The sequence below is a fragment of the Clinocottus analis genome, unplaced genomic scaffold (genome assembly GCF_023055335.1).
Source record: "Clinocottus analis isolate CAN_PGR_092001 unplaced genomic scaffold, fCliAna1.0.p SCAF_7, whole genome shotgun sequence".
Lineage (NCBI taxonomy): Eukaryota > Metazoa > Chordata > Actinopteri > Perciformes > Cottidae > Clinocottus > Clinocottus analis.
Window position 1 is genome coordinate 8857182 of NW_027176229.1, and position 11814 is coordinate 8868995.

The window sequence follows — 11814 nt, forward strand, 5'->3', positions numbered from 1 at the left end:
GGCCCTGTCTGAATTCTAGTTTGCAGTGGGGATACCAGCAGAATAAGAGGATTACGGAGCTTCCTGCAGATGTGATGATGACAAGTTAGTGCAGATGCCATGGCAACAACAGAGCAAATGTGAAGTGGTTACATTTTTACACACTTACACACAAAGTAGGGCACAAAGAAGCTTAACCAAGTGCTAATTGTTGGATAATTATTAGCCAATGAATTCCAGCTAATCACTTGATTGTATTGCTGAGTTGGCTTGATTTGTCCAATATGACATTTTTTTTTTTTACTATGCCTGTGCCGCATGTACGTTAATGCTGTAGATGCAGTTCTGTGGCTGAAGAAGCCTCATACACACTACAGCACTGCCCTCTGTGCTGCAAAGTTTTACAACAGCTACAATTAATTTTAGCACTGCTAAAACATTGGGTGGCATAGAGACCCTCATTTGTAGTTCTCGTCCATGATACCCAGATCTCTGGATCTGAGAAATCTACACTTCAAATAGACGAGGGAGATAGGAAGAGGGAAAACATGCTTTATTAATAAGCAAGGCTAGTACCAAAAAAAAAAGCATTTAAGAGAGGTTTCCAATTAAACTGTCATAAACTCAAAACAAGTCACTTCCAATTCCCCAAAGCCCTTGTAAAAGTACAGTCCACTGTTACTTTGCACGCTCTAGTCATTTCTCACCGAGTCTGAGGAGAATTTTCTGCTGTGGGAGGCAAAAGAGACAGCTAACATCTACACTCGCTCAGTCCCAGCTGAGCAAAGCTCCTGGCTTTCACCCTCAACAGAAGACCGCTGCAGCGCGAGCCCTGCACATCAAAAACTCTCTCCCACATAAAGCCCAGCATTGATGAATACGCCGGCTTCTTCTACACCACATTCATGTTCTGACAGTGTCCCTTTATATTTGCTGCCAGCTCTTAAGTAGGGGAGAAAAACATTTTCCTGTCTTTATTTGACAGCCTTTTCATGAGGCATTTCGCATTACCGCTACACAAATCAGCAGTCTCATTGCTGCTTGGCAAGAGCGACAAACATTAAATGTGTATGCAAGCATTCAAATTCAATTAATTTCTGATTTATTAATTAAATTGTCCTTTTATTGATTAAAGGAAAATGCCACCTCAGGTACTCTAATTTTACTTTTTTAGTATTGCCTGGCTATTTTCCTCAGCCTTTCTTGATTACTCCAACTTCAAGGAATAGTTTGACATTTTGAGAAATCATCAGGCTATTTCCTTTCTTGCAGAGAGTTAGATACAAAAGATTGATACCGCGCTCATATTTTCCATTAAATACAGAGTTACAGCCAAGGGATCAAGTTAGTTGAGCTTTGCATGGACACTAGAATCAGGGAAAAACTGCTAGCCTGACTGTCGGTCTAAAAGTGCAATTGCTTCCTGACATCTTGATGAACTGCTCTCAGCCAAGAAAAAGTCCAGCATGTAACATGTAGCAAAACCCAACTTGTAGTTCTTATATTTTGTTTTACTTGCACAGATATAAGTGTATGAGGGTGGAATCTTCTCAATTAACTTTCAGCCAGAAAACAATTAAATGTGTTTCATTGATGACAAACTATTCCTTAAAGTACTTTTGGATTGCCACAATGCAACAACCCTCAGTAAACAAGTGTAAAATTATGATTTTCTTTTATAATTGCTCTCACTATAGCTCAGTAAAACAAAGACATTACTCAAACCTATTTTAGTTTTTGTCTGTTACATTGATTACATTATACTCTTAAAGCTGTAATTGGGATTTTTCATTAAAATTCAGCAAATTGATTGAAATCTTTCTGAACTTCCAAAGCTCAATTACACTTCCTGTGAATGATATAGAAAACTAAATAATTTAGCTAGTCGCGGCAGGACATCAAACACCAATGTAGGCAGAGGAAAGAACTTCAGTGTCTAAATCTTGAATAAGGTTCACATATATCTGCTTACATTTACACTCATAAAGATCATTTGCTCGCCCTCCAGACTAAAACTGTTGCTGGCAGCTTCCTTGTGTGTCCTTTCAAATTCAGTTTAACGAATCCCCTTCTGTCAGTGAGCCTCTACTTTTGGCAAAGTGACAAAACATTTATAATGTTCTTCTTTAAAACTCAAACAAATAGGTAGCCTTCCATTTCTATCTAAATTAGTCCGTGGGCTTTATACTGCTGAACTTGATTAAATTAGATAATGATAATTTATTTAGTTAGTTAGTTGGGAATATCGATACCACTTTGATACGTTTCCGTAATAGCGGGATAAGAAGCTGAACTGTTTCGTTAAGCAAGCGTCAAAACGAGTTGACGCGACGTTTAAGTGGGTGATCACACAAAAACTAAATGAATTAATCATGTCACAGCCACCAAACTCAATGCAACTTAACTTCTAGTGTTAACATTTTAACACTGTGATAGAAAAAATGGGACAAAGTGCATTCGTGGGGGATTCTAAGAGGTCAGTATTTGGCTCTGATGGTCTCGTGCACCAAGGACAGTTCACCTGAGACGTGACCTCAGCTCTGACACGACTAACATGCCATATGGTCGACCTCTTCCGCTAGACTGCCTTTAACATGAGAGTTCTCTCAATTAACTTGTGAAGCTAAAACTCTTTATTAGATGATTTTCAGTGGAACAGACATCAAGCTGTACTCTCTAGAGGGCTGTGCCTGAACTCAGTAGAAAGTTCAAAAGGACAGGGTATTCCCACACTGCACACCATCTACCCATGAGTCCAAAGAAGCCAGCAGAAGTAAGCAGAGATGCAATCCTGAGGTCACCAAAATGGGTAACTAAAATACAGCTTTGACAAAGTGAAATACCCATAAAGGCTGCATTTGACAAAGAGTGAGGACTTTGAACTTAATAAAAATAAAAGTTGGAGTCTCACCATTGGGACTCAGCATCCAAAGGATAGGGACACTTCAGTATACCGCTTCCAGATAACTGGGGGATGCAAAGACCTTCTCAGATAGTGATGCTGCAGAGAGATGATATACAGTGGTGTACTATCTCATCAAGTCGCCCCCAACCTTTCTTTGTGAAGCAGTTCCTTCTAAACCAAAGACATTACCGGTTGTTCAAGTACCTTATCCCACCTTGAACCATCTAATGATGTGTCAACTTCATTTCACACTTTCGAGCTCCAGTGGAAACGTCAAACAGGAACAAAGCCAGAAATGATCAACGAGAACAGCTGCAGGCAAATCAGTACGCTGAAGATTTGCACTACACTTTGTCAATGAATTCAAAACAGTTCACGTTATTTTGGTCATTGAGATATCAATTAACTAGTATGGGACCAGTGCAACAGACGTGACGAAGAGGCATCACAGTAGATTCTAGTAAACCGACATGTTTTGCACTTGTTAGAGCTTTTCCTTTACAACAATGAAATCCAGAGGTATCATTGAAATTGACGAAACAAAAGTAAGTCATAATCATGTGCCATGTAACTTTGGCTGTTAACAAGACACCACAAGCATCATTGGTTTTCTTTTTTGAATTTTATTTAGTTATGACAAGTAGCTTCCTGTAAACTGACAACAAAATATAACCTCCTGTATAGTCAAATACTGAGAAAATGTTGTTATCTGTTTTAACAGGTAGGGAAATGTTGTTTTTCCATGTTCGAGTGTAGTGTTTTCTCCAAAGTGTGACCGAGGCTGATCCATGCTCCTGTGTTTACACTGCACAGGGCAGCTCCAGTGATTACAATTAAGAAGCTCTTATCCCTGGACATAATCAAGGCAGGCCAGAATTTAAAGGGCAGGGTTAATCCTCAAGACCCAAGTCTGGGAGCGGAGGAAGAAGGGTGGTGGGGGTGGATCAGAGTATGGACAGACGGTTTGGTCCCCGTCTCAAGTGGAAGCCATTAGATACACCACATTACAATTAAATGAGCAAGAATATATACACAGCTAATAACAATCCACTGAGGAGGACGACAGGGTGGGGGGCGGGTCTCAGGAATATTCAGAGGAGGAATTCAATCAGCACTCGTTGTTGATGCGGAGTCTATGACACGGAGACGGTGCAAGAAAGGGCAGTGGATTATCAGGGACTCAGAATGTTACAAAGCTCAGGCCAGCTGATATTCTAATAACAACGCAGCCCGAGGTCCTGACAATTGGGGAGGGAGGTGATGCCACGAAAATCTGATTTAAAACCAATTTTGACACACGCGTCATTGTGTGTCTGGCAGAGAAGAGCTGCCTGCACTGACCCCGGCATTTAAGGACACAGCACAGCATCAGACTGAGAAAAAAATTAAACCCACCGAGAGTATGAGTCATAATATTAGCAAACGACTGTAGACTGAAAAACTCTCGGCTGGTGTAAACAAAGTTGTGATGGGAGTAATGAAGATTCATGGTTCATGTTAGTAACTTAAACATGCATTTTGTTTTGACAAAGTCCAACCAATAATGTTATTGAGGATTGTTAATGTCATCATAGTATCTCATCGGTTGTAAAGCATGTGTGCTTAGAAATAACATTGGTGATGTTATACAAGCCAAGCAGGTAGGAATTCACTCTTCATTAGACTCAGCTGCAACCGGCGATTGGATCACTGAACTGAACCGTAATGTAATGTAACTGCAGGAAATACATGTCGGCAATATCACATTACACATGACAACACAGACTTTAATATCCACATTCAATGAATCTCCTGGCTGTACAAAACTCTTACTCAAGTGAAAATTAATATTTGAATTGACGGATAATTGACAGATAACTTATAACGTTACAGTAAGTTTGGTGACGAACACAATACCATCATGTACAACAAGCTAATCTTAAATAATTAGTGTACAACATTTAAGGAGATTAATTGTCAGAATAGGAGTATAATATGCATAATTATATTTCATTAGTGAACCAAGAAATACAGTTATATCTACATAGAGACACTGGCTCCAGCAAGAGTCGTTGCATTAAGGATAAGATGGTTACTGAAACTCTATGAGATGTGCCCTGGATTCCTAAATATCGCAGTATTGATAAGCTCCGACGTTACTGGTGCTTTGTATTCGTACTTTTTAATGTTTTGGTGTAATTTAATATCACACAAAAGCAAGCTTTTCCACTACTTTCTCTGTCCAGCTGGGCTCCTCCAACTACACACACACACACACACACACACACACACACACACACACACACACACACACACACACACATTGACACAAGCACAGATACACACACACAAGAAAGGAGACAGGAGGAAAGAAGGAATGATTGATTTTTGTTTTATTTATTATAGATTATCATCATTTATAAACTTCACTCAGGAATGTTTAACATTTTAAATGTCTTTCCATTGGGATATGAATGACTTCATACAGCGACTGTGCTGTCGTACACACCATGGTTGCTGCTCGAAAGACAACATTTAGTTATATAAAAATAATAAATAAACTTCTAATCCTGTTTTCTATTTTTTTTATTCTACATATGTTTATAAAATCAATAAATTCGTAATGAAAAAGAACCAAATGTAGATTAAAGTTGCTCATTGTAGTAATAAAAAACTGAAGATATCTATGACTATCTAAAGGCCCTTCTCTGCCATACTTGGAAGGCGACGTGGAGGGTTGAGTATTTGCTTGCTATCTGCAAACTCACCGCTAGATGCCACTAAATCTCACACACTGTTCCTTTAAACAGCAGATAAGCTGCCAGGCCCATAATCCCTTTTTTCACTTCATTTCTAATGTTAAAATGTTAATGTCAGCTAATACAAATTTAAAATATTGAAGGGAAAAAAGTTACATTTGCTGAATCAAACTTTTGCTTTATGTGGCTTTCTTACAGATTGGATAATAATACATATTTTAGCTCCATCATTTTTAGATTTCAGAATACATTGCAGCCTGGTATATTATTTTAACTGCATTCAGCCTGAACAAAAATTAGTTCAATAAACTGTAAGACTGGGCCCTATTTCATCTTGTACTTTTCTGGCAGAAACATAAGCTATGCACCTCATGTATTGGGACCTAACTGTCTTTCCACTGGCACACAGAAAAAGTAAATACTTTTTGAAATTGGCATTAAAGAAATACAGGTATTTTGCACACATCAACCTTAAACTCCCCTGCTAGAACCAAGCCACACTGTCTAGCTTTTTAAAACGTGTAAATTGAACCCCTTGACAATAGCAATCGATACAATTCTAACACAGTTGGGTAGTCATGCTGTGTTTGCCCAGCGCAGACAAAGACATGAGTTATAGCCTTTGCAGGATGGCTGATGTCGACCAGGTGCCAAGACAACACAGCAGTGCCAGGATGGGTGTCCGAGGGACTGGGGAGTGAGAAAGCCATGGAGGTTGGAGGTGCATGTTAATCACTTCAGGAGCTGGAGGCAGAGCTCTGCAGGTGTCTGTCCCACAAAGGAGCATTCACTCTGGTTCGGGGCCGGCTCATCCCAGGCCACTTGCTATCGGAACGCTTTAGTCCGCTCACAAAAGCCACAAATCACCGCTCATACATGATATAACACAGCAAAAGAGCTTTGAATTGCAAATATTGCAGCCCCCATGAATACACAGGGATGAGATTGCCAGTGACACTTGAAATAATTCATGTGCGCTATGAAAGTATTGCTGATAATTACCACTCCATGAGACTCAGTCAAAGAATACTGCATACATTTTGAACACGATTTCTGCTTTATGCATTAGGGATATCATTTCATCTGTACCATTTTTATGAAATACGGCTGCGGCTCTATAATTTCCATGCACACTAAGTAATGAAATGTTACACTGGCCATGAAATAATAATGAGGTAGGTATAAGGCTAATATGATTAATAACATAACACCAGCTCTCCATGTAGAGCGTGAGCGGTAATATATTTATGTTCATATGCAAAGGGTCATTTCAGTAGTTCTTCTCCATTGTTCGGACAAAATATGAAACATAATATTTGGTGTGCTTCAAGTACATGATGTAAATGTAAATTTGAATCTCCAAATACAAACTTTTTGCTATTGGTTGTTTTTGCATAATGAATAGATTTCAGTTCTTGTACAACTGCACACTGCAAGAATATAGGGGCATAACATTAAGGCTTTAAAACCATTGATTTATGGACAAAAGTATTCCATCCAGCTCTGTGTAATTTGAATAGATGGCTAGGTCAAGTAACAAATGCTTGAGTGAAATTAAAAATGTTTTTTAAAAAAACAAAGAAGTTTGGAGGATATTTTACTGTTATACGTAATTACCTTTCTGGTAAATCTAAATTAGCACCTGTGTTTGATCCCTATCAAGTGTTAGTAAGCCTTGTTGTTCAGACAATATGAAATTTAAAAATCAAACGTACAGACTGAATAATATGTGAGGTGATGTAAATAATTTGAAGGAAACTGTGACATATTGATCACATAATATGGTTGAAATAAGTACAGATGCTTTTTGGACCTTAGTGAACACGGTCCTACCTATAGTGCACATGCGCAGTACTGTTGAGAGTTATTAATTGGCCGAATAAAATAACTTACACGCGTGTCACGTGTGCTACACGTGTGTCCGTTTGGGTATTACACCACAGAAACAAAGTCCCTGTTTTCTTTATCAAAACCTTTTACTGGAAAAATCTTTAATTTAAAGGATGTAATAAATCTGAGATTCTTCCTGAATAGACTAGATCTTTGTTAGGAACAAACAAACACTTAATCCCTTGATGTTTTGACCTGAATATGGTGTATTGCAATGCATTGCATCTGTTATTACAGAGTGTTGCAAAACCAATTAATGCACGGAGACTGTTTACTATGCTCCTTTTTTAAGCGCTATGAAGACTTCTTTTGTAAAGAATACCAATAATAAATATTTGTTCCTGGTTGTTTTTATACTATATTTTTAGCAGCTTTCAGAGACATTGGACTGGGAAAAATTCAAGAATTGAATTCTCCTCTACAAATAAAGCAACCTCCTTGCTGCGAGATTTTTCTTGCCAACTTGGTTCATATACAGATATATACAGGTCTAAGAGCACAGCGCGAGTCAGTACCCTATGGAACAGACACTGTGCGGTCTTTTTCACACCGAACAAAAAACACCTTTGGCAGCAGATAACACCTCCATCTCTCCCACTAGCAGCAAAGACGCTCCTCATTATCCAACATTAAAATGTTTACAGATGGGTTTTTTGGAAGGAATAATATCACATGAAAGAGGTACGGGGAAAAGCTGGTTTAGTAGCATTGAAGCCATAACTTACTCTTTGACTATTTGTCTGCAATACCACTTATGACCCACTTGTCTAATGTGTTGCCCCCCTTTGCCTGATGCATGTTTTACCCCACAGTCCTAATCAATATGACAATATATACAATGGATGGATAGATGGAGTGAAAGACCAGGGAATCGTATTCAGATTGTGCCAAGGCAAGTCAGTTCCTGCAGACTTGAGATAAAGGCAGAATCTGACAGTAACCAGCTTTTACATGTATATCCAAATTGTCAACATGCTACAGAGCTGACAGTTAGGAATAAGACATCTTCTTCAGGCATTGTACTTCTTCATAAATTACTGTATCAGAGCATGAACTGCTCTTGAGAATAAAGCTGACCTCAGGTCTTGTCAAGTCCATTAGAAAAATTACATTCAGCCTTTAACATAGTCAAGTGATGATATAAGAATTAGTCCCATGGACAAAGAAATAAATCTATTTCAAAGAGACAGGCCCATCTCAGCTCAGACATGCTGGGTAAAAAATTCACCAACAACATCAACAACAGTTATGTGCTTACACAATGCGCAGCTATGTTTGGTTGGTCATTAATTGGTTTGTTAACTGGTGATTGTGGTAGTAAGTTTGAACTACTCTACTTTTTTGCCTAAGGAAAAACAGAATAAATAATACGGTACAAGACAATGTTGTTATGTTTCGTGAATATACAAGAAAGCATGTCATTACCAAAGTCGCAAACAGATGAAATTGGATTTTTTTAACATTAGCATTCATGAAAAGTCTTTGAGTTTTCCCCAGATTAAGGAGCATTTTAATTTTTCATCCCAATAACAGGTGGTATGGAAATCCGCACCCTGTCCAGAGACTGCTCTGTGTTTGAGTTGCAAATATGTTGTGTTCCAAATAAGATACTTCCTGGTTGCCAATGAGCATAAAATGTATTCTGTGAGCGTGGGAATGTGCCAATAAAGCATCTGAGGAGGCCTTGAATATTACTGTTATCACACCTTTAGGCCTAAGGTATATGCAAAAAAGGAAGTCTTTCGAGACGGGAAGAAGATAACATATTCCACTGTAATTGTGGGGACAGGTAAGTATTTAAACTGTAGTAACCAAGACTGAAATTTGTATACTGATCCATGCTGACACTCAAGTGTAGCTTATACAGAAAATATGTAATAAAATATGTAATTCAAAAAGGGAAACCTGGAACGCCTGGCCTCATTGCTCTTAAGCCCCCAGTGATCAGTATGAATCTGTCTCTTGCCTGCACCTGCAAACCCTTTTCTGGTTTGGCTTAGCTTTTTATTACATACTTCACAACACCGTCCACAGACAGACACAGTTATGCTATACCACTGATCAACACACCTTGTATATTAAAAGGTTGGCGAAGTACCACTGTAAATATATCAAGTAAGTTGGGTGCAAACCTGCTATGTGCCTGCTATACCGGATTAAACACAAATATATGGACCAACATTATAATTAGGTTTCTAGTATTTGGAAAATACCCCAGGTCTCTTCAAAAATATATTAATCAATCAACGTCTACTGAGAACTTCCATTGGGGGTTCTGCAATGGTTCGTTGAGGTTCGTTGTTCTGTCATTATGGAGGTTCCTCATGTGGGACATGAATACAGACGCTTTCACCGGCCAATACCATCAGACGAGCAACTGACAGCCACCCCTTCTCCTAATAAGGTAATTAGAGGAGAGAACCGGAAGACTCTCCATGGTAACTCACTCACAAACAGGAGGAGCAAAACAATGGAAGGATGAGATGATTGACAGCTCGTTGAAGCTCGCGCTCGCTGCCTTCGACTGCATTCATTAGCGATCAGAGCTTTCAACAACACAGCCATACACAGCACATTATACTTTTTAAATCAATAAATGTGGTATAATAACCTAGTCATTTAGTTCCCACAGCCGTATCGTCTTAACAAATCACTGACTATTTAATAAAAGCGTGGTGAATCTTTTCTAACACACCGGGTCCGTGTGTCCTTAACCAATATGCCTCATACGAGCACCTGCTCACTCGCTCAAAAGGAAGCCGACGGTTTATTTTTAGTTCATACGATTTTTAATTCACATTGTAATTATATTGTTGTTATCATATTACTGTCACACCCCCCATCTGAGTTGTAATGGCACAGAATACAACTTGGCGTGGCACGATAACCATCTACCACATGGATTCACGCGAGAAAGCGAAGAGCTGTTTCCTATTGATAAAAGCCTACCTCAGTTTCTTCTGTTCATCCTAAAAGCGAGGAGACTCTCCGGTGTGACATGCAGTAGTCCGAGCTTCGGCTGAACAACGCTGTTCTGCATGCAACGTGTCTGCAGCAGGGATAGTAGCCCGTGGAAACCCTCGATATCACAAACTGGAGTTGTCGCTGCTCACGCGTCCTCCAGTCACGCGCCACATGCAAAACACAAAACAAAAAGGAAGAAGACGAGCCTAACTGATTTAAAAGTAACTTCTCGCAACGGTATTCAAAATGCGAGTATCGTTAATTATCACTAATTAGTGACTGCGACGTTGTGTTGTATGAAAGGCAGGGGAGCCTCTAACCCTCTCATCCAGTGCAGGATACTATCGGTCACAAGGTGTCTCCGCCCCATCACCATTGGAGTGATGGAGGACATTTGTGATTCACTTTTTGATGATTTTTCTGCAGAATTATTATATAATGTACTCTTGTTATTACTTTAAATGTTCTCGTTTGGTAAGTAGTCAATACTATACTTGGTTATGGAAAAATAGGATTTTGTTAACTCGCTCAATAAATGCCACAAAACACAGAAAGTAGTCACTTATATGTCTCGGTTGTATTTGATCCTTTGTTTTAACATGTCCCATCTTTTATTTCTCTAGATTCGGTGATCCTATTGTTATGTTTACTGGTACTGTGGTACTGTCAAGTCAGCACAAGTATAAAGAAAACGTCTAATAAATATTTGTCAAAGTAAAAGTTATCGAAGCCAAACAAAGAGGAGTTATTTTTTATTTAAAATGTCAAGGTAGTGGACAACCTTCCGCGTAATATACCATATGTAATGCATTGAACTAATGTGGGTTTTTTATTTTATGTTTTTTTTTTGTTTGTTTTTTACTATTCTTTACTGTTTTACTGTGTTACTGTGTTCTTATTAAAGGTACTATAATGATTCAGCACTTAGAATTGTTCTTCCGCCATTTCAGTAATATGAAATCTTTTGGAGCATAATGTATTAAAAGATTGATCGTTGTATTTAATCAAATATCTTAATAAAAAGAAATACGTTGGCTCTAATTTAGCTCTGGTATCAACAAGCTAAGAGTAATAGTTTTAATAGTTTTACAAAAACATGTTTTTAATGCCAATGCTTTTATTATGAAATAACCGGAAGCGTAATTATTACTGTTTGCTGTTTGCGTGTGATCGCTTTATTCATTGCAAACTGACCAATCACAGCGTGATTCAGAGTCTCACTTTAAAGGGCACTCGTTTTATGCACTGACTGTGCTGAGGTGGGCGAGATTCAAGCAAAACGCATAGAGAATAAATATTCACGCCCGCTGGAGAGGCTCGTAAGACGACTGGGGACAG

General features: G+C 38.7%; 1 protein-coding gene across 10 annotated transcripts in view; it reads right to left on the reverse strand.

Annotated features, from left to right (window-relative positions):
- The window catches only part of arvcfb (ARVCF delta catenin family member b), a 187745-nt gene extending 176968 nt beyond the window's left edge, over positions 1–10777 (reverse strand). For all 10 annotated transcript variants that reach the window (XM_068604477.1, XM_068604469.1, XM_068604468.1 and 7 more), the window contains exon 1: positions 10462–10777. The gene's annotated coding sequence lies outside the window, so the exon portion shown is untranslated. The remainder of the gene's footprint in view (positions 1–10461) is intronic.
- Positions 10778–11814: the final 1037 nt, after the last annotated feature.